Source organism: Rousettus aegyptiacus, unplaced genomic scaffold, assembly GCF_014176215.1.
Source record: "Rousettus aegyptiacus isolate mRouAeg1 unplaced genomic scaffold, mRouAeg1.p scaffold_m13_p_5, whole genome shotgun sequence".
Lineage (NCBI taxonomy): Eukaryota > Metazoa > Chordata > Mammalia > Chiroptera > Pteropodidae > Rousettus > Rousettus aegyptiacus.
The window spans coordinates 12,528,879-12,548,881 of NW_023416308.1; the positions used below are offsets into that span (position 1 = coordinate 12,528,879).

Sequence of the window (20,003 nt, forward strand, 5' to 3'; positions counted from 1 at the left end):
CCATGGGAGACCTGGAGACCTAGGGCTCCGGGACTCGCGAGGGCTCGAAGGCGCCGGGAGACCGAAGCCGTCGGGGACCTGCGCGGTCCTCCCCCGGCTGACCCCTTAATTCTCGGCCAATATGGACTGCTTGTTAGCTTTTCTGGGGCCGAACCCTGCAAACCACTGAGCCTTGGCTTATGTATGAGTCATCGTCTTGAGCTTTCTCATTCGTCATTTGTGTGCTTTGATTGCAGACTTTTCCCTGCTTTGAATCACACTGAATACGAAAAAAGGAAAGGGGTAGCCGGTAGTGACTTTAGCAGGTCAGGGTGCTTTGTGATTCCTTTTCCAGAAAAGCGCATCAGAGTGAGAGAAAGATTGGAAGAGGGTGGATAGAAGATGAGGTTCGGAGGCTAAGTACTAGGGCTGTGGGCGGTGGAGACCGAGGATTTATGGGTGTTGAGCCCCCTCCCCGCCCCCAGTGTGGATTTTGCCTGAGGGTGGCAGGAAGAGGCTGTCAGGAAGCCAGCGCTTATTGGGAGGAGGGCGTGAAGAGCTGGGATTAGTGCCTCCTCTCCACAGTCGCAGTTGTTGAACCCCTCATTGCAGGAGCTGCTTGCTAGTGCATCCTAGGCTTCACCTAGCGGAACTCCAGCTCCTCATCGAGTGCTTGTTTCATTTAGTAGTTTTTTACTGAGCTTACCCGCATGTCGTGCTAGTTAGATTTGCCTGAGACAGCCCCTGCCTTCAAGTAACACACTAATGTAAAGGAACAGTTCCAGGGCAGTCTCTCCTAGAGGAAGAATTGACAGTTTGCTTGAGCAGGCTTGTGGAGTGGGTGAATAAACTGAGTCCTAAGAAGGCAAGTAGTGTGAAGGGACATCATTTCAAGCTAAGGAGTGGAGAGGTATGTGCTATCGCTGCATGGAGGATATTGCTGTAGGCTGAGAGTTCTGGGGTATGAAGAATTAGGAGGTTCAGGAAATGATAATGGAATGAGGGTGAGCAGGTGCTGACATGTTAGTGCTGTGCTAAGGAGTTAATCCTGTATTTGGCATGTGGCCTGCTTTGAGGTTGGTGAAATGCCAGAGTTGGAAAGATCCCTTCAGTCCCTGGAGATAGATTGAGAACAGAAGAGAGAGACCAGTTAAGCCATTATGAGAGTTTTGAGCTCTTGGGGTCTGGGGACTTGGTATTTTTCATCCCTGTATTCCCACTGTTAGATTATTATCTGTCACCTTGCTCCATAAAATGGTTGTGGAATGACTTAGTCAGGCAAGAGATTTTAAAGGCCCGCATTATTAGACAGTGGTAGAAACTGAAAGAGGAAGACAATTCCAGAGAAAGGAGAGAGTGAGCATAGACAATGGTCCTTGATGACTAACTGGTTGGAGGGGGTGGGGTACAGCAGGGTGGAAGGAAGGAAGTTGGGTGGAATGCTGGGAAACCTCTTAGTACAGTGGAAAGAATGGGGACTATAGAGTTAGTGGTGCTGGGCACTGCTGTGGAATAGTCTGGGGACGAATCTGCAGAAATTGAGGAATCAGTGAATGTTGTTTTTTTTGGACACACCGGATTTGTCTGTAGATAAAATCTTGAGGGATGGCTTACTTCAAGGCTCCAGCAAGAACCCCCCCCCCCGCCCCAGGGGAAGGATTCCTCTTTGGGAAGCCCAGAATTTAAGAACAGGAAGAATGAGTTGCAATAAAAGAAAATGGAGTGGGTGGGGGAGTGTCTGAGGGCTGGGAGGATGATTGGAGAGTCTTTTCATGCCGGGACTGACTGAATGCCTCATATAATTCAGCTTCCTTCCAATTCTAGGGAAACTAGGTTCTTTCTGTCTTTTTTTTTCTTTTTCTCTTTTTTGTCAAATTGCTGCTTGTATATTGGTTTTCTTTTGCCGTCATAACAAATACTACAAACATAGCGTCTTAAAACAACATAAATTTATTATCTGACAGTCTCTGTAGATCAGAGGTCTAAGTAGGCTCAACTGTCTTCTGCTTAGGATCTTATATGGCTGAAATGAAGATGTTGGCAAAGGGTACATTTTTTTTACTGGAGGCTCTGGAGCAGAATTGCTTTCAAGCTCATTCAAATTGTTGGCTAAATTCAGTTTATGCAGTTGTAGGACTGAGGTGTCCTCATTCCTTAACTGACTGTTTTGTTAGCCAGGGTCAGTCTTTGTTCCTAGAGGCTGCCCACATTCCTTTGCATACTTTCTTTGTAGCCCCCTCCAGCAAGGGAGGGTGGGGTTCTGCCGCATCTCTCTGGTTTCAGCCAGAAAAACTTCTCTACTGAAGTAGAGAATTCTCAAGATTGGGCCCACCCTGATAACCCAGGAAGATGTCCCTATTTTGAAGTCTGTAACCCTAATTACATCTGGAAAAGTCCCTTCTGCCATATAACCTAGCTTATTCACAGGTTCCCAGGATTAGGGCATGGACATCTTTGGGGATTCCTGCCTACCACTGTTGGCGTGAGCAGTTTCAGAGGCTGTCTTCCTAACATGATGTGGGTGTTCTCCTTCTCAGATTTGTCTGTTTTCTCTCCAAGGTTCACTTTGAAAGTTGTGATTCTTGGTGCTTTGATTTATTTTGTTCACATGGTTAAAAAAGAGAATTTGGGTTAGGATACCTGACATACTGTTAATTCTAATTTTCTTCGGTGTTATTCTTTTCTTGAAAAGACTATCTTGAGAAATGTTTTGAACCCAAGTAATTTGTAGTTGAGTAATGGAATAAAGAAAGCATAACAAAGAACTGGAAAGTTCCAATGGAAGAGAAAGCATCTGAGCTGGTTCACTGTCTCTGCCTAGTTCAGTGTTTCAGAACACGGGCTCAATAAACTAGTCTCCCAGTTCCCACTGAGAAAAGCAGTTTTGAGTTGGGACTGGTTAGGATAGACCCCCGCGGCGACTCTCTAGTGCATCCTCTTCGTGGTCCTCCTCCACTGCTTCTACCTCATCTGGGCTCATCTGGGCCCATCCAGAACTGCTGCCTCCCTCGCACTGCACTGCTGTGCCGAAAACCTAGCATTGGCTTTCCATAGTATTAGAACAAAACTCCAGGTGTCCCACTCTCCCAGCCCTTCACCATAGCCTGTCCTAGCCACCTCTTCTCATACCCCCCACTCTGTAACAGCCTCTCTGGTCTCAGCTTTTTAACAATTCATGTTCTTTGTTCTCTTTTTAAACAATGTATTATAAAGTATTTAAGGTATTTGACAATGGGCAGACTCCCTCCACTATGTTCATGACCAGTTCCTTCTTTTAGTTTAGGTGTCTGCTTCCGTATCAAATTCTCAGGACCCTTTTTGGCCCACCTTGCCTAGAGTGGGTCGCCCCTTTGATATGTTGTATCTCAGTCCCTTTTAATTTCCTACAGGACTCCAGTCCTATGAAGCATGGCATCTGGCATATAAAACACTTGTCGAGGAGTACAAGGGTATTTTCCTGGGGCTGTGTGCACTCCACTGTCATATAATAGTGACCTTCTTTATCTGCCAAATGCATCGTGAAGCTCTGGAACCCCACTTTCTCCACTTGTTAGCCGAGTGACCTTGACAGGATACTTAACCTTTCTGGAGTATCTCCTTCACCTATGAAATGTCAGGAGTACAGTATGTCTCAGGAAAGATGGGAAGGAAGATGAAGAAACCTCCACTCGAGCCCTAGCAGAGGGCTCAGGGCTCAGTGGTGAGCTTCTTGACACCTCCTCCCTGGGCCCCTGCAGGACTAGAAGCCTTGGATGGTGAAAATGAACCCCCTGAGCCTGGTTAGGGAAAATGATGACACTTAAAGGACCGTGTCGGAAGGGAGGGTAGTTGTGAAACTATTGTTTGGGTTTGCCTTGGCTCTTTGTCGAACTCCCACTCTCCCTGCAGGGTCGCAGGAGCAACCCCCCTTAGGTCCCCTAACCTGGTTTCTGTGGGCCTTGGGCCTTCCTTATGGCATTTTTGGGTTGAGCATGGGTCCGATCGATCTATAGGCTGCCAGAGAACAAGCGTGTGCAAGTAGTTACCAGCACACACCTGGCAGAGTAGGTAAGCAGTGAATAAATGAAAAGACTTCATCAATCATGAGACTTTTATGCCTCCCATCCCTCAGTATAACAGATTACACATATAAGCATAGAATAAATAAATGTCTGTTGAGCTGAACAGATTTTAGAGGGGAGATGACCCTGAGGGGGAGGCAGCTCCATATCAAGGTTCTAGTCAAGGGCCAAGAGGGGTTCAGGGAGCATGAAATGGAGTTGGGGCAGACAGGTCAGCCACCTCTTCTGGTGAAGCTCCCAAGGGAGACGTGAGCTCCAGGTCAGGGATATAGGAGTTGCAAAGATTTCAGCCTAAACAGTAAGGATGAGGTCAGATGTTTATAGTTAGACACAGAACAAAGCAATAAAACAGAAGAAACACAGAACAAACCAAACAGCAACTTCCAAATATCTGGAGAGGCCTTCAGAAGGATGGGCAGTGCCCCCTGAGACTTGCCCATCTAGATCTTGCCTGTAAATTGTGGTCCTTGTCACGAAGCTAGTGAGTCTTGACTAAACCTTTTCTGTAGCTTATTCCTCTCAGACCTCCTAACCATTCTGTGCCCTCCCGGTGTGTTTATGGCCCTCCTCGTTTTCCTGTATGGAAGCTGCTGAGCATCGCTGCTTTCTGCATAGTCTGGTTGTTGTCTAAAGGACTGGGCTGGTTTCTGTGTATAACCCACAACTAGAATGTCTGCTCCGTAAGGCCAGGGGCCCTGTGTAATCATCTTCAAAGCCCCACTGCCCCTAATGACTACCAGGAAGTGATTGTTGAGACACGGACTTTATAGAGTCCTGACCCTTGGCTCTATTGCCTCGAGACCAGGAGTGACACAGGAGCGACAGTGACCGGAGGGAACACAAGTCTTCAGTCATCTAGCTACTTAGGATTCTGGGGCTTTCTCAAACAGCAGTAACATCAGCTGACTTGTAGTGGGCGTGCTATGCCAAGCCCTGTTACAGGAGTTGACATTTTAGCTCATCGATTCTTCATGCTTGCCCTGCCCATAGATGCACTTGATGCTCCCATTTTTAAGACGAAGAAACTGAGGCAGAGAAGAGAGGCCACTGCTGCTTGTAGTTATACTCGGGACGTTACAAATGAATCCTTGCTGAACCGCAGCAGGACCAGAGAGGCAAACCACCTTTTAATCTTTGAAAGAGGGGTTACACCTTTTTGGGTGCAGAGAGGGGTTGGAGAGAGGGCAACTGGAAGTCGTTAACCCAAGCCAAGTGCACCGGAAGAGTCTGTTAGAGGAGCCTGTTGCTGGTGGGCATCCCGTTTGCAGTTTTAGCAACTCCACATGGGTGACTGGACCCCAAATAAGGGCTGGCCTTTCCGCCACTGTTTGGCACAGCTCTATTGTTGGCCCAGCACAGCAACCCCCTGCTGACCTTTGGCCTCCAGCACAGGCTGCAGCCAGTACCTGAGGCCCATCAGTTCCCTTTTGTAGGTGACACCACCCACCTACCATAGCTGCAGCCCTTGCGTCCATTCCTGACCAGAGTCTTCTTTTAACTACCATTCCTGATTGGGTGGCTGTGGCTAGTTCAGGTCCTGTGTTGGGCCTTCTGTGGTGGGAAGGACCACAACCACGTGATAATCTGCCCCCTTTAAAGCATTTCTCGGGGGCAGTGTTGGGTACATATCCAGAGGGAATATATTTTTAAAGGAATTCTGATGACGTTTTAAAAATTCAAACTGGAATGTTTAATAAAACCAAGTAGTATAAAGACCCCATGCCCATGTACCCACCATTCAGCTTCAAGTTATCAATTCCTGCTTCATGAACTTCACTTCCCCAAATTATTTTTATACTTTGAATGTTTGAATGGCTTGCCCAGTGCCTGTAGATTCAACTCTGAGCCTGTTCACCCAGACCACCATTCCGCGCTTCCCAGGGATCTTCACAAGACCTCAGCTCTTTCTCACCCCAGCTGCTCTGCATCCTGTTTGTTCCCCTGCCTGAGAGACCTTTCTTCCTGTGGCTGAGGGCTGCACTTCGATCCTATTCACCATCTGAGGACACTGGGCCTCCCACTGCCCCCTGCTCTTCATAGCACTCTTTTAGTAGTTTGCATTTGAATTGTTTGAGCTCCATTTCCGTAGCCTGAATCCCTCAGGGCATGAGCATTTGTGAATCAAGAGTTGATCCCTGCCTCACCAGGGTGCTTTGGCTTTGTTCAGGCTCTGTGGTGATAGTGGGCTAACCTGAAGGGCATTCACCTCAGAGGTGGAGAAAGTCCTAACACCACACAAGTGAAGATGCAGACATCCTCACAAAACTGCTGGGGCACATAATTTAGGTCATTTTTGTGGAAGGCTATTTGGCAATCTGTTTATCTCAGTAATTTAAAATGATTCTTTAGGCATTTCCTCCAAGGCTATAAGTAGGAGAGTGTTCAAAGCCTGGCGACGATGAGGCTGCTCCTCTCCACATCATGTCAGGAGTGGGATGAGGGGACAAGCCAGCAGTGGGAACTGGTTTAGATTTGTTGTGGTAGCTGCAGATGGCGGGCTTGGTGTTGCTGTTAAAAATGATGTGGGAGATGCTTCATCACACGTTGTTGTCGAGAAGAGCAGGTTAGCAAGCAAGACACCATGGTACAGGCTGTGTTTTGTTAAATAGACGTCTTTGGTTGTCTAAGTGATTTTAATTTTCTTTGTTAGTTTTTAGTACATATATGTGTTTTTGTTAACAATAAACATACATCTTTTTGTAATCAGAAATCTTTTGAAGAAGAGGTAGACCCTGTCTGCCAGTGAGGAGGGGGTGGCTGTGGTCACAGACAGCTACTATGCGGCGGAAAGTCACCATGTGCTCTCTGCCTTGGGGGCGGTGTCCTGTTTCACCTGGGCCCTGAGTGGCAGTACAACCTTCTTAAGACGATTCCATCCTTTCCACCCCTGCTAAGAAGCAGTACCCTTTCAGTGTGAAACTGTCTTTCCAGCTGACACTCCCTCTGTGCTGGTGTGAGAGCCTCAGCCGGACGCTTCCTGCTCCATGCCCAGCCTTCTGGTCACCATCACGGCTGGCTCTCCCTCTGTCAGTCTTTCTTTTCCCTGTGGAAGGTTTGGCCATGGCCTCATTCCCTCTTTTTGAGCCCTGATGGCTTAGCTCAATGTAGTTCCTACTTCCTTTGCGTTAGTACAGCCCTCATTGGGAGCATCTCGGCATGAACTGAACAGATGAACTCTTTTTTGCTATTTTTACACTCATTTTTATTTATTTATTTATTTATTTATTTATTTATTTATTTAGCCAACAGTATTATAAATTCCTTGAACATAGGAGCTGGTCATATGCCTCCTCATCTCATTTAGCTCCTAGTATGGTGCCTTGGCTTAGACAAAAGGTGCGTACAGAAATTGCAGGTGGGGGTGTGGAAAGCAGTGCTGGGTTCTCTTTATAGCCTGCCAGGGCTTTCTCTATCAGTGCTACTTAAACACTGAACCACTTTTCATTCTGGAACCCCCTCTTCCCCATTATTTTTAATTGAGACATTTATTTAAAGGCAAAAGGGAGTCCAGGCTGTTACTAGGTGATTCTATTTAACATATGCAAGTGAGTACTCAGTCCTGGAGAACAAAGGGGAATGCGCGAGGATCCCGGGCTGGAAACCACCCACCGTGAGGGAGAGAAGGAGACGTGAGGGAGATGCTCCCCTCTACTTTAATAATGAATCTCTTCCTAATCTAGGCGGGAACATGTTCACTGAAATCTGAAATGGAATGAGTCACGTGTCTCGAGGTAGATTTAGAACATTGAGTCTTTAGAGAAGACGTTTGACCTCTTTAAGTCCTGGTTATCCTTTGAGCTTTTTATTTTGCGAATGTTTCACGTAACAGTTGCAAGGATAGTAGAGAGCGCTTGGGCACACCTTTCCCTCAGATTCACCATTTCTCTCACTTCCAGGCATCTTCTTGGTGCTCATGCTTAATGATTGGCAGCTGAGTGCTGTCTTGCTCCCTCCTTCTATATACTTTGGCCCCACAGGCTGTCTTTGTGGGAATCTTCTGGTGGGGGGAGGGAGTAGGTGGGAACAGGTGAGGTGTGACCTGGCTGCAGGTCAGCCTTTCAGCTTAGCCACTTGTGTCCAGTCCAGGAGAGTGACAGCAAGAAGGGTGAGTGGCGTCCATGCCGAAGGCCCCGGATCAGAAAGGCCCCCTGCCTCTGGGGCTCCTACTGTTCCTAACCTGTGTACCCCTACCCCTTCCTGTGCAGGCTCCGGTGGATGTGGGAAGGCAGTGCAGTGCTTGTTGGTTAAGAAATGATTTATCCCCATCCCTGCTGTCCTTCTCTTCTGCTCTCTCCTCTCTAACTTCCCTTCAGTCCTCATCAAAGGTGACATTTGAAGAAGTGATCTGGCTGCTTTGTGTGGGATGGAGCTCCTGTTAAAAAATAGAAAGTCATACCCTAAGAAGCCCTGATGGATCACCCTGGGCCCTTCAGTCACCATTGGTCTGCTTTGATTCATGCTAGGGAGGATTCATGACTGTGCAAGTGCTGCGGCATTCCTGCTGGGCTCAGTAGTAGGAATTTGGGCACGAGGCCATTCAAATCCAAACCCAGGGATGGGGCAGAGGCAGAGTCCTGGAGCCAGGGCTCAGGAGCTCTTGCTAGTCTCATGAAATGTTTCTTTTATTTATGAATTGTTTCTTTATATTGAATATAACCCACTACGGTCTACAACACAAGGACACAAATCTTGAGCACGATGCTGCTAGATGAGTGTTTACACATATATTTGTCCCATAGCCACCACTCAGACCTGTATGTTGGACAGGACCAACACCCAGCAGGCTCCTCCCTGCTCTTCAGCCAGTGCAGACCCTGCCCCACTCCTCTGACTTTCTTGGCCATGGACACATTTGCTCTTAAACTTCCTGTCATTGGAATCACACTCTGTGCATTCTTGTGTCTGTCTTTTATTCAGCATCTTGCCTGGATTTTGTCTTTGTAGGTAGCAGTCGTTATTATTTATGCGCTGTTTTATTCCATTGCATGACTTTTCTGTCATACGCCGGTGGATATTGGGGTTAGTTCCAGTTGTTGGCTCTGTGAATACAACCCCTGAGGTGTTTTGGATCATATTTTCTGATGGGCACATGTGCTTACTCTCTGGGCTGTGCACCCAAGGCTGGGTCCAGGAGTGTGGCCTTTAACTGTAGCACTGTCTGCCAGTTTTCCCAGGTGGTATCAATTTACATTCCCATCAGGGAATTCTGCTTCGGACATCCTTGCCAACATCTGGCATTGTCAGGGAACCTGCATTTATAACAAGCATCCTTGTTGATCTTGAATGCACACTCAAATTTGATACCCACTGGGCACAACGACAAAAGGAATGAAATGGGTGGTTTAGGAGGGAAAGAATTTGATGACTCTGTGTGTGCGTTTTGTATTTACATACAGGCAGAAGGAAGGGAGGAGAAAGACACCCCACAGGGAGATGAGCCCTGATTCTGTGCTAATTCTGAGTGGTGCAAGGTGATGATATGCAGTGTGTGGGGGATGTCAACTCTTCCAAGGAGAAAAGCCCAAAAGCCAGTGGGAGGTGCATGGAGCAAACCTGAAAGATCAATCAGCTGCAAAAGCAATGTGGGTGGGCTGTCCTCATCCTCTGTTCGGAGTGCAGAGGAAGCTTGAGCAGAGGGCCCTAGCAGAGGACTGTGGTGGGCAGAGCAGATGTGGAAAAAGACTAGGGTGAGAGGATGTGGGCACAAGGAAGCCAGTCCCAGCAGCTCAGACCTGTCTCCACCTCCTGTTTTCATGAGTGTGTGCAGGCCTTGTGGGCGCAGCACTTCATTCCCTTCCAGATACCATTGTAGAGGAGTCCAAAACAGAAAGGTGCTTTTCATACTCTCCTTGCCCAGAGATGGCTGTTACTGACCTTTTGATCTGTTTCTTCCAGCTGTTTCTGGTTGCATATAACTTTATTTGTATGTATTTCGAATATGTAAATACATGTAGATATATCTGTAATTTCAAATGGAATCAGGCTCCTACTTCAGTTTGAGTTGTGACTTTCTCAAGGCTTAGGTTGTATTCTTCTCTTGGGTGGACTCTGAGTTGGAACTTGTGCCCGCATCCCAGGTTCAAACGAGGCACGGACCACGCACACACAGCATGTCTGACAGATGGGATTCTTCCACATAGGCAGGCTCTGCCTGGGTAGCTGGACCAACCTCTGGTTGTAGGAGCAGATTTTTTTAAGACTTATTAGTTACCATCCTCCAAAGGCTCAAGCTCCTCCAGGCTGAGAGGGACTCTGCAGCTGGGACAACTCGGAGTGTATTGTCACTCCCCGAATGATGGCCTGGAAGGCGTCACTGGGGAGCACACTAGGAGGTAAACCTCCTCCGGTCATCTCTGCACAGTCATCCTGAATGTTTGACATGAGCATTTTAGTCACTACCTTGTTAAAAGCTCCACTATGGACTTTTCCAAACACTAAAAAGTAGGAGTAATAGAAAAACATCTTAGTTACTCTGAGAACAACATATGGCCAGTGTTTCGCCCATCCCTCCCCACCCCTTCCTGGACTGTTTTAAATCATCCCAGGCACTGTATGATTTCAGCAGCCAGTACTCGAGTGCACATCTCTAAAACAGGTTTTCCTTCCTACTCCCAAATACCATATTATCTAGTGAGATAAGCATTTTAGTAAATTCTTGGGTTGGCATTGAGTGTCCTTCCCACATGGTTGCCTGGTGGTGAGTGGGACATGCTTGAGGCTAGAACTAGGGAAGCCAAAATGGTCCCAGGCCTGGGAGCCCAGAGGGGCCAGTGCCTGACAGGGATCAAGAGGCCTCTCTAACTCTCCTGGTCCTGTTGAGGCCAAACCTCAGAGAAGCTTGTGTAGTCTTCTGAATTAGCTCAAATAACAACATGCCATTTTAAGGGCACTGATGTTTTCTTTAAGTGTAGTTCTTTCATTGATCTAGTTCATTGGGACTTGAGAAATCCTAAGAGCAGAAATTGGAGCACTTAAACAAACCGAGAGGAATGTGAAGAGAGAGCGTTTGAAGTTTCTTGTGTTTGTATGATTAAAGTTTCTTTCTGCAAGACTAAAATAACCCTTTCCTACAATGTAGGTAGATGGTTAACTTTCGAAAATACATATTTTTATCTTGTTAAAAAATACTTTTATATTTCTTTAAAAAGTTAGAGAACCAGAATGCAGAGGTGTTCTAACAAAGAAAAGGAAGAAGTTGCAGTCTGGGATATAGTTTGGCAAACGTGCTTCCAGCTACCTGTGAGGTCTAGGAGGCTCCCTCCCTGTCAGGGCTAGGTGTTTGCTTTGGTTACTGTTGGGGACTGCACAATTTGTGTCTCATCATTTCCTGCCTCCAGATGAGACCATCTGGGGCACTGTGTGCAAGAAACTGCTACCTGCCACGGAACAGGAGAAGACCAAGGGAGGCACTAGAGGCGCTCTGTAGCTATCTGGGGACCTGGTGCAGGTTGGCTGACTAGCTGAACAGTCAGTCCTGCACTGGTGGAGGACAGGCAAGGGGCTTTTCTGGCTCTGGGTATGGTGAGGCCTTCTCAGGTGTGTTGATGGAGGGGAGACTGGTTTGACCAGTGCCTCTCTGACTGCACTCAGACTGAGCGGCTCTCTGAGAGAACTGGGAAGTGTATGGTAGGCTTTTCAGTACACTCCTGGGGGTCAAAATTGCTGATAAAGTAGAAGCTTCCTGTCTCCATGCTGACATTCAGGAAGGTTTAGATAAGTGAGGGAGACCTTTCTTAATAATAGCTGGCGTTACATTGAGTATTTCTCTATGGCAGAATCTGTGCTACTCTCTTTAGATGTGTTTTGTCATTTAACTTTTAATTCTTTTTTATTTTATCGAAGTGATGTACGCACATTTTAAAAGTCAAGGAATGACAAAAGACTTATAAGAAAGAGTGGTGGTTCCTTGTTTACTGAGTCCTCCCCTGTGACTCTGCTCTCTCGAGTCATCCTGTTTATGAGTTTTATGAGTTATCTGTTGACTTTCTGTATAGCTCCCATTGTACAGCTGTTATTTCTGCTTCTGCTGTGTTCCGCCAGTGTTTTACAACTTCTGGGTAAATGAATAAATGCTTATGTTTTATGTTTCCACAAATGATATTCACAGCTAAGCAGTGGCATACTGTGATCATTTGTTTTTTCCCCTAGAAAAAAATCGCCTTCTTAGAAATATGCCTAGTTTTCTGTGTACCTGTGGCTAATTCTCATCTTCCAGTTGCTTCTTGATACAATTATCCCCATGCTCAGTGCTGCCAGACTGTGTCTGTCAGTTCCAGCTTTCCCCCTGGACCTGCTTTCTGGAGCGCTCATGGGCGGTGGCCAGAGGTGTGGTGAGGACAGCCCTCAGCGTGCTTGTCTCTTGAGTTGCACAGCTTCATGGCTCCAGTGTTGGGTCTTGTTTCCTATCTCCTGTGTCTTGTTCTTTTGGTTCATTCCCTTGTTCCACTAGATTGTGGAGAAAAGGCTCATGGGAGTTCAGTTTCTGGAGGCCATATCAATCCGGATGCCTATGGACTTCCAGGATAGAAGTACTTCCTCAAAGATTGAGAAGCATGTTCCCACTGCTTTCTTGTTTCTGGTACTACTGTTGTGATGGCCTAGTGCTTCTTTCAGCAAGCCTCCTGGTGACTTGCCTCGGTCTCAAAACTCACATCCTGCACTTCAGGGAAGGTTCCTTTGAATCATTTCATGGGAATCTCTAATTCCCTCCACTCCCTATGCTCACTCTCCCCAGCGAATGTTTTATTTTATTATATTTCTTTTTCTTTTATAGTTTTTGTTTTGCCAGGTGTTTGAATGTTAGCCCTTTATCTTTTATCTCCTGTTATCCATCTCATTGTGTTTTAGCTCTGCTCTCTGGGTGATTTACTCGATTTTATCCCTATCTTTTCACCCTAACATGCTTTTATTTATAAGAACGCTTTTTTTTTTTTTTTGTAATCTGACTTTTCGTTTTCTAGCATCCTGTTAAATAGCTACTTTGTCTTATCTCTATGGATAGTATAGTTTTCTTGACATTTTCTTCTTATTGCAGAGTTTCTGATAGCTCCAAATGACATTTTTCATGGGGTCTTTATCTGCCACATTAGAGTCTCTGGGAGCCCTTAGTTGGCTGCTCACTCCAAAAGGGGGTACTGTAAAGGTGAGTAGATGCTCTGTGTACCTGGACTTGTCTACAGGGAGGTTCACTAAAGCCTCATGTGGCTTAAGGTTCTCTGAGTCTTTCCTCTAGAGCATGATCTTCCAAATGCAGAGCTGTAGGAAGAATGCCCGGGTGCCAGCATGCTGGGCACTGCACTGGAGGAGGCTGCAGGCCAGCAGGCGGATGGGTCTCAGCAGTTAGTGTGGCTCTAGTCATTCTGACAGCCGTACAGTCCACGTCTTTCGTTTCCCCCCCTGTGCCTTATCAACAGAGTGGGTTGACCCTAGTCCAATGACTCTCCATTTTGTACTTTTCCAGAGAATACCTCTGTAGTGGTCTGCTGGTTTGGGGGCGGTTACCCAGTAGTGTAAACTGGGGAAGGGGATATGGTGGTGGCTTTTTACCCAGGAATCCTTCCATTTGTCTTCAGTCCCGAGCACCAGGCACACCCCGTCCTGAAGCTTGTGAAGATTCGGATTAGCTTTGAGCCCTGCTTTCTTAGCTGGCTTGCTGTGTCCATCACCACGTGGTCATCAGCTTCCCACTCTCTAAAAATACTGTTGTTGGCACCAACACTTTTGTTCTTCCCCTGTCTTTGTGAGTTTGTATTAGAGAAAAACAAAATCTTTTTTTTTTCTCTGTGGTTTTAGTGGTGTTTAGGGATGGAACAAAATCAGATGTGCAGATTCAGTCCCTCATTCCAACCCAAAGGTTACATATCATTTGATTTTATTTTAAAAATGAAATTGTTGCGGGAATGTATTTATTTGGATTGTGACTTAAGCTATCTTATTTTTAAGTTAAGCATATGCCCCTCATATAGCTTTGTTCTTTTTCCTCTTTTCAAAGGGCTAAAACATTACATTTTGAACTGTGTGTTTTTCTTTCTGGATGATTCCTTATCCTCTCCAAATAAATTTCTGATCTTTAAAAATTTTGGTGCCTAAGAGAGTGTATGTAATATTTTGGGGGGAACAAACCAGAATTACAGTGAAAAATAAGATCTTTCTGAATTGAAAGCGTGAAAGCCAGAGATGTGATGAGAATCAGTGAAGTTTGTGTGTCCCTCTCAGTGCCGATGTGGTTTGCTTTCCATCTGGTCTTCCTTCACTTCCCGGCCCTTCTCCTGGAGGCAGGATTCCTTGGTGCATGGGATTCCTTGGTGCTAGAGCTGGGCAGACACTTGGCTCTGTCCTCATCCACACGTGTGATGTGTCTTCATCCACACGTGTGATGTGTGGTTCCAGCTGACATTTGCTGCGGGGTGGAGTTTGGCGGGGGGCGGGCAGTCCTCTTGCGCTGGCCTGAGCTGTGCCTTACCAAACATAGAGCACCCCTGGGCTGCACCACAAATGCTGGGAGCTTGTCTCCAAACATACTAGGACCATTGCATAGGCCTGGGTTGAGGGTCAGATGGGCAGGGCTGCCAGAGCCTTGCCCTTCGAACGTCAGGGCTGAGCTTAAGCTGCTGAGGACCTGGATTATCAGGGCACTTTTTCTTGTCTCTGGTAGATGGCTAGTAAAAGTATGGCAGCAATCTTTTTTAATCCGGCAGAATCTTTTTCCCTTTATGGTGTCTGCTTTTGATGATGTGCTTAGGAAAGCCTGCCTCATCCCACTGTTGTGTAACTATGCTCCTGCCATCATCTGCTACTTTTATGATAGGAGTTTTTAAACACATGCAAGGTGAAGGGTCACATGTGAGCTGCAAGCTCCTGTCCCATGTGCAGGTGGCAGTTCACCAGGAGGCTTCTTTTAGGGAACTGGTAAGGATGGCATAAACTGCCCCATTAGAGGTCAGTGGGGTGTTGTGGTTCTCAAATCAGGAGAAATTTCCTCTAGGCTATCACACAGATGGATGGGCAGAAGGCATCCTGTGTACCTGAGGTCAGGAGGGTGAGTGTGTGACCCAGGGAGGAAAGAACCATCCTGCTCTAGACACCAGCAGGGGACCAGGGGTGCTCACCCTCCTGGGAATTCAAGCATTATTCAGCAATAGGAAGAGAAGCAGTGAAGAGGATGGTCTCAGGAGAGGTGAGAGGGCTCTCAGGTGTGGACCAGGGCCCTTTGGAATGGAGCGTGAACGGGAGGACCAAGCAGCAGGAAGGTGGGAGAGGCGGCTTAGAGCTTCTCCCCCTCAGTATGCCTGTGCGAAGGCCCTTCCTGAGAACTGTGTGGCCCACAGGGCCTGCAGAAATGGGCACCCTTCAGGGAACACTTCTAGGTGGTTCAGAGTTTCAGTGGGAGAGCATCTCTGCCTGAGGGAGCCGTAAGTAATTGACTGCTGTCATCTTCTAGGATGGGAGTGACACAAACATCACTGCTCGTTGGAGGGATTTGGGATGCAGTCTTACTATGCAATAAGGTGGACCATTTTCTGATTTCTGTAGCACACGTTAGTGCTTTTTGTGTGCCGAGCTCCTGATGATGTTAACTTTTGTAATCCTGTGAAGAATGAACAGCCCTGTGAAATGGGTGCTGTCATTGTCCTCCCTCTACAGAAGAGGACATGTAGGCGCTGCAAGGTGGTGCCTTATCCAAGGTCAGTGGCTGGTGGGTGGAGCGGTGAGAGGCATACCAAGGCATTAGCACACTTCGAGCTTGTGTCCAAGCGTACTTTCCCAAGGACAAACAGTGTGCTGGGTTTTTGGCTTTATCCTGAGCCGATTTGGATTACAAGGACTAGGACTGGACTCCAATTGACAGATTGAGTTTCCCAATTTGGAGACAGGGTAGAGGTGAGGGAGAGCAGGCCATGACGAGGCCGGGCCTGTCCTCACACCCTGACCCCTTCTGTGCACCTCCCTTCATCCTGGCTACAGCCCTTCCAGAGCGCTCCTTTATGAGGAGGATGTGATTGGGGCGTGGCATGCCTCTCTGAAGACCCAGAGCTGGCGAGTGGCCAGGTCGGAATTCAAGCCCTGGTCTGTGTGATTCCGGAGCTCAGGCCCTTCATTCTCTTTGTACTTCCTGACAGGGCCAGCGGCCCAGCACTTCCATCTGCCACAGCACATGTCTTTCCCTGGTCACCTTGGCTTTTGCAGTTTGGAGGTGTTTGTTTGAGGCTTGGTTTCCCCTGTGCCTGTCACTCTGATTCTCAGGTTCTGCATGTCATATTCCATCAAAATACATGGCATTACCACTCCTTGTATTACAAGTAGCCAGGTTTTTGTCTGATGCTGATTATTGCCTGCTGAGTACAGAGGTGAATGCCATAATCTCTGCTCTCAAGGTTGCTCATAGGACAGCAGGGCTGACAGACAGGAAGTCAGCGATTTCCACAGGAGGAGCCATGGGTGTGGTCAGAATGACCACAGGGTTTCTGTGAAGCAGAGAAGGGGGCGCCTGAGCGAGAAGGTCACAGGGCCTAGCGGACAGGGCCGGTAGCGTAGTTGAGCAGCTTGCTCGGAAGCAGGGCCTAGGACAGTGTGCAGAGTGGGCGAGGGAGGCACGGCCATAGCCTGGGTTGCTCCCCACACTCACCACCAGCTGTTTGGCTTGAGGAGCTGGCGGAGGTGGCAGGTGGGAATGAGACCTGGAGAGAGGCCCATCCAGAGGGGTCATCACAGGTGCAGTGAGAGAGTGAGGATTTGAACTTTAGAGAATGGAGATTAGAATTGGGAACTGAAGAGGGAGTTACCAGGTTTCCAGTCTGAACAATTGGTGGGCACGGAGCTAAGGTTGCAGGGTATTTTCTTGGCGTGGCACTGCCTTCTGCTCAGGCGAAGTCTGTTACAGTAAGGGCCTCATCCAGTCCCTGGTGAGGGAACTCACAGGGCTTGTGTAATGGGTGAGGTCCTGCCTCAGGAGGATCTGGTCTAATCCAGATACCAGCGGAACCCTGACTGGGCAGACACGTGTAACTGTGGTGACCAGGAAGAAGCTAGACTTAGGGAGCTCGTGGAGTCCAGGTCGCAGCAAAAGGCCATGTGTTCTGAGCTGGTATCAGGCCTCCACTCATCTTCTCAGAGGGCTGGTCGTGTCCAGGCAGTGGCCACCACACAGAGCCTTTCTGTTATGTTGCTAACATATATCTCCCTGGCAGCTTTAGATTTGGTGGTGGCTGCTTTGGTGTTGGAACTGTGGCAGGACGGCCATTTAGGGTCTGCTCTGGTGAGCCCTGACACTGGTTTTGCTCCCTGACCTCCCGCAGCTGAGACCTCAGGGCTTGCTTGTGTGGGGGCAGAGCTTCACCTTGAAGTATCGGTTCTTTTCAGTTGTGTCTCTGAGGCTGTAACCTCCGTATTTGGGTTTGTCTCCTTGTGTGGTAGTTTGCCTTTGTTTAGGGACAGTTGCTGGAAAGGATTTGTTGTTTTCTGGAGGTGGAGGCTGAGAAGTGGTCATTCAGGTTCGGCTGTTATGGCAGGCATTCTGCTGACCGAAACAAAGCCCAACTCAGGAAGAGTGGAGGGGGCTTTGGTGATCAGCCGGTCCTTCCCCTGTGCCGTGCTGCTCCCAGCATGAGTCCTGGTGACAGCCTCATACAGTGGACATGTTAGGTCCTGCGTGCAAAGAAGGGACACCACACCTAAGCACGGTATGAAATGCTATGCGACATGCAGTTAGAACCCTGATAATGGACAGGTGCCTTTGGCAAAATGATAAGATGGTTGAAAAGGAAAGGACAGGCCCCCCTCCTTGGAGCAAAATGTAGGATAGTAACAGCAGAACTGCCTGGTTTCTTTTTTGCCTCATCTTCTGTTTTACGGGGCATGATCTGCAGACTAGAAACGAGCAAAAACATTTTTAAAAATATGGTTTGCATAACTGAAAACAGTGCTCAAGTGCCCGTTTATTCTTCAGCCAACAAATACGCAGAGCCTGAGCGCAGGCCCTGAGCACAGCAGTGGAGGGGACCAGTGCGTGACATTGGCACTGTGCTGCCTCACAGGGCCCTGGTGCGTGGCCAAGGAGCCACCTTTTTCCTTGGCTCCGTACCTGTGCAGCCCCTTTCATAGCTCACAGGCAGAACTGGACGTTTATCTCAATTCTGTTTCCTGTTATTAAGGTGTGTGTTCTAGCTTGTGAAGAAATGCCTGTTTTTGGCCTCTAGTGTTGTCAGTGTTCCTCAGGCTCTGAGTCACTGGCAGCGGTGCCCATGCAGTCCCTGTGCTCATCTGTGATGTTGCCCTGACCAGGGCTCCTCCAGCAGATGCCCTTGCACCTGGTACCTTCGGGCCTGCTGAGGTCCCCCCACCTCAGAGCTATTACAGTAAGTCCGTGTCTGTGTCTTGTCTCTGTGGATGTGCCAGGTGTCTTTGCTGGGGTCAGGATGCAGTGTCTGTGTGGGGCCTGTGAGTCTGCTGACCTGATCAAAAATGGCCAGCCAGCAGCTTGGAGGACTGCTTTTATCTAGCCAGGAGCCTAGCTAAGCCCTTGGGGATCACTGCTCTTAGGCACAGAGCCCATCTGTGTAATTGAGTCTCACCTGCAAAACCCTCAGCAGTCCGCTCTGCCTCTCTGTGCCTCACATGTTGGCTCCTGGCTCTACCTTCTACCCGTGACCTCTTCACTGTCCACCTAGTCAGCCTCCAGGCTGTCCTGCTGGCTGGCAAGGCCCCTCTTGCCGTGTCTCCTGCTCTGCTCTGGGTCTCTGCATTGGTCCCTGGCTCTGTGGCAGGGTGTGCCTCACACTGCTATTGGAAGGTGGGAAAGGGAACAAGTACTGTCCTGAGGGTCACAGGTGAGTTACCCTTCTGAAGATGGGTCTGCTCAGTCACTTCTCTTGTCGGAAATGCTCAGTGACTTAGAGCCCACCAGGTGACATCTCTCAGTCTCCGCATGTGGAGTGCCTGCCCCATGCCAGCCTCAGCACCTCAGTGCCTTGTCCTCCTGGCCTGCCAGCCTCGCTCGCCCATGCGTTGGATCTCAGATCGTCCTCATCATTTCTCTCACCTTACTTGTGGCCGTGGTCGCATATTTCCTTGTGTGTGCATCTGCTCTATCCTGGGTGCTTTGCCAGCAGGAACCTGTTGCTGCCTCCTCACCACAGGCTTGAGGAAGTAGATGGGGTAGGGACCCCCAACCCACATATGTTGAATGAGTTGTCTAACAGTGTTGTGAGTCAGTGCCATTTTATTTTTCTTTATACAGTAATGCAGACTTTTTCATCTCTTAACATTTAGCTTCCTTTCTGTGATTTGTATAAGGATCATAGACCTGATCCTGCAGCCCCATGTGCATACTCTTTTAGTAGCCTGGGGTTTTTTCGTTTGTTTGGAGTGGTCAGAAAGCTTTTTAGCACTAGCTAATCTGGGCTTGTTTTATTCTGTCAGGTGAGTCAACAGAGCCCCTACACGCTTGTTCATTTGTTTATCAGTAGGCCCAGCATAGGAGAGACAAGTAAGAAGGCAGGCTGTGAGCAGACAGGCCAGGCCTCAGCATGCGAGCCTAACATGCCTCTTCTTTTCTAACAAATGCACATATGTTCTTGTCTTTGTGTGGGTCTGTGTTGGGGCGGGGGCGGGGGGTGGCTTATGTGTGCTGCTGTTTAGAGGGAGCTTATGTTTAGTCAATGTGCATGGCTCTATCCCGACAGAGCATCAGATGTGTGATAAGATTCACTCTCTTACTATACGTGTGTTAGCAAATGTGTTTTTAAGATGTTTTCCATATGTGTGTGGTCTGTCTCCTCTTGCCCCCAGCTAAAAGTTATTAAAGTTGAGACTTATCCTCTGAGTCCCATCTGGAGAACTTGCATGTCCCACATAGGGACTGAGAGACGACTTCTCATGGCCTCTTTATTTTACAGAGGAGGAGACCAGAGCTGAGGTTCCACTGCTCTTAATGCCAGAATTGGGTGAGGACCCAGGCTACTCAGA

The 20,003-nt window shown here is 48.0% G+C and overlaps 1 protein-coding gene across 6 annotated transcripts in view; it reads left to right on the forward strand.

Annotated features, from left to right (window-relative positions):
• The window catches only part of MED15 (mediator complex subunit 15), a 55,894-nt gene that overhangs the window by 254 nt on the left and 35,637 nt on the right, over positions 1-20,003 (forward strand). The window contains exon 1 of one of the 6 annotated variants that reach the window (XM_016120138.2): positions 23-18,394. The exons of the other annotated variants lie outside the window; for them this stretch is intronic. The gene's annotated coding sequence lies outside the window, so the exon portion shown is untranslated. Of the gene's footprint in view, positions 1-22; positions 18,395-20,003 lie in introns of those variants that run through there. 6 annotated transcript variants of the gene reach the window in all.